Below are 3,100 nucleotides of genomic sequence, written 5' to 3'. Positions count from 1 at the left end.
GCAAGAATATAAAACAAAATCTAATAATATATTTAGGAATGCCCGGTTTCATAATATTTTTATAACATACAATCCACTTTACGATACTGTAAGCAATAAAATATCGAGTGCTTTACACTTGTATAACATTGCACATTCCTTTTCAAACAATAAGTAAATTTAACAGGACTGTAACATAATGGATCTTCTTTTAAATTTAGTTTTATTATCCCAAAATTAAACGATAGAAAGTGGTTTTAAAGGTTTTGTAATATTGTTAAGTATATTGGATGAGTTTGTATAGTTTCCATGTTCACTATTTCATTTGAATCGTACGGTTTGAGTAGCCAACACTCCTTATCTAAAAAATTCTAAGATTCAGTAGTTTATTATATACACCTAGAATTGATTAAATACGGTGTTTGAGGTATTTTCTTACGATAAAATATAATAATATAAGTTTAAAAGTGCAATTATTTCTTATACAGTAATAGTTTATATTATTAGCCTCGTTATTCACCTAAAAACAAAAACATACACATTTATTAAAATTCGAATTAAAATTCAAAAAATTAAAAAGTGGCTCCCGTTTTATGACATAACAATGAGTTTATATTTTTATTCTTTATCTAATTATTATTTATAATCCTATTCCTCTGTTTAGTATAATATACGTGGAGCGCTTTTTTATATTTGTGCTATTGCGGTTCTCTCATGAATGCGAGGTCACCGAGGCCAATTTAAACAAACTCTCTCTATTTAACTTAGCCTTTATGTATGTATATTTCATAATCTGTCCTTTTTTGGAAATTATGCAATATTTCACATTTATCTTTTGTGTCTTTGTAAAACCCGTTGTATTCATTCAGGTGCTAATCAAATTAAGACTCTCGGAAGCAGTTATTAGGGGTTAATTATGCTGATTAATAGTGTTATAATGTAAGTCAGTGCAATTAATTGTCAAAACAACCATACTAGAATAGAAATTGGTTCCTAACTATTGGTTTAATTCTGTCCTGTATTTTTTGCTCATATGTAGTGACTTTCAAATGTATTATCAATATTTATGTAAAAATTTTTTTTAATACCAGCCTTGCAAAATTTAATTGATCTATTTAAGGTTTTGTGTGTGTGTGTGTGTGTCTGTGAGTGGTGCGCGTTTGTTAGATACTGCTTTAATCATGCGAAACATGTCAAATGAAAGAATTTTACGAATTGATTCATAATTCATAAAAAGTGTTTTAATGCTTAATATTAACTTTTAGATGAAAAAATTACCTGGGATCATAAAACACTCCCGCGCACTATAATTCACATACATATTTAAAAAATGTGTTTTTGTCACAGAACTTTAAATGCACCTAGTGCTCACCATACAAGTACATTTATTACAAACTGCGAAGTCACTGAGTACACTGGAATATGCCCGGAGTATTAAAATCGACTGCAAAACTTCCGAATCAAGTTTTATAGTTTTATGAGCAACAAATTATAGTTTATGATCTAAAAAAGCTGGCTGCAGCTTTGACCTCCCAAAAAACCACAAACAATATAGTTCGTTTCGTAACGGGATCATAAGTTGCACAGAGCACGCCAATTACATTTGAAGAAAATACTAAAAGCAAGGCTTTCTTACTTACATGAAACCGCTTGCCCCAGTAAACGTTGTTGAAATCTCAAGGAGAAAACAAGATAAATTTTGTTGCTCTTTGCAGAGTATACTCCAATCTCGCGCGGTGTTACTACAAACATTTTGGCCTTGCACGAACTTTTGTTACATCAACAGCATGTCTTTGTAGTTTAACTTATATATTAATGATGTATTTGATATAACCGTAATGAAAGTAAAATGACACCATTGTAAAATATAAATTCTGTTTATAAATTCACACAATTTGTACCTACAGTAACTATAGGTTTAAAGATTATGGTTTTAGGCTTGAAAGATGAATAGCTTTATCTAAGTTCTGTCATTAACGTTATGTATGGGACATATACCGTGACATAAACCTATAAACCTACTACCTGTGCGGCACAGATACAAATGTGCATTGTAATTTACAATAATTTATTGTATTATTTTTAATAGGTGTCCCTATCTAATCTAAATATATTTTGTATTTATATATCAATCCTACTATGGCCTCAATTAAAGAAATACTTAATCTGTATAGTTTATATTATTAACATTTTCTACCTGCTTGTATTAAAATAGAGAGATATTCTCGTATTATGAAAACTTGTTTCCTTAAACAGAATATAAATAACACTTTTGTATAAGATTGTAGGTTCAATTATTGTAATAAAATTGTGTTTTGATCCACACACTTCTAAACAGAAATTTTACTTTAACTGTAAAATTTATGTAATAATAATTAATCATACTAACTCGGAAGCGCTATAAATTCGTTACTACTAACACCAAGTACTGAGGAATTGTAACGATGTTTTATTACATCAGTAATTAAGCAATGTTAACATTTTGCTTCACTCCCGAAGCACCAATTAAACCAAGTCGCTCATTAGTTATGTATGATCACAGCGCTAATATCAGCTGTTCGTTAACGATGTTAAGGTGTCTCAGATGAGCGGTAATTAAGATATTTTTCTGTAATAAAATGTCACGGCTTTTTGAATTAATGCATAAATTTTCCTCATTATATATTACATAGATAATAACTATACATGTAAAGTACACCGTTATTATTACAACAAATACAACAATTGCTAGCCGAGTGGTAGGCAGAGACAATAACCATATTAACCGGAGGGGAAATATAAAGCAGAGTTTCCTTTCATGAAATACATAATTTGTAGCTATCCAACTAAATATCTTGTACGAATTAATGTAATCTGGAGAAATTGGTTTTGAGGATTGTTAACTGTTTTATATTTTTTATATTATTTTTACGTCAAATTCCTAACACATTCTGAGATTTGTAAATTGATTACCAGTTATTGAAAGTATAAAATGTTAAATATGCGTATATTATTTAATTGTTTTTTTATTTTTAAACATTCGAATATTTTAGTTTCTGTATACCTATATAAAACAAAAACTATAATAAAGGAAAACTAGTTAAAGTCACGTAGGTTTCTAAATATAATGGAATATGTTCTT

The sequence above is a fragment of the Homalodisca vitripennis genome, unplaced genomic scaffold (genome assembly GCF_021130785.1).
Source record: "Homalodisca vitripennis isolate AUS2020 unplaced genomic scaffold, UT_GWSS_2.1 ScUCBcl_964;HRSCAF=3963, whole genome shotgun sequence".
Taxonomy (NCBI): domain Eukaryota; kingdom Metazoa; phylum Arthropoda; class Insecta; order Hemiptera; family Cicadellidae; genus Homalodisca; species Homalodisca vitripennis.
The sequence above is the reverse complement of the archived record's forward strand: the minus strand, read 5'-3'. Positions refer to the sequence as shown.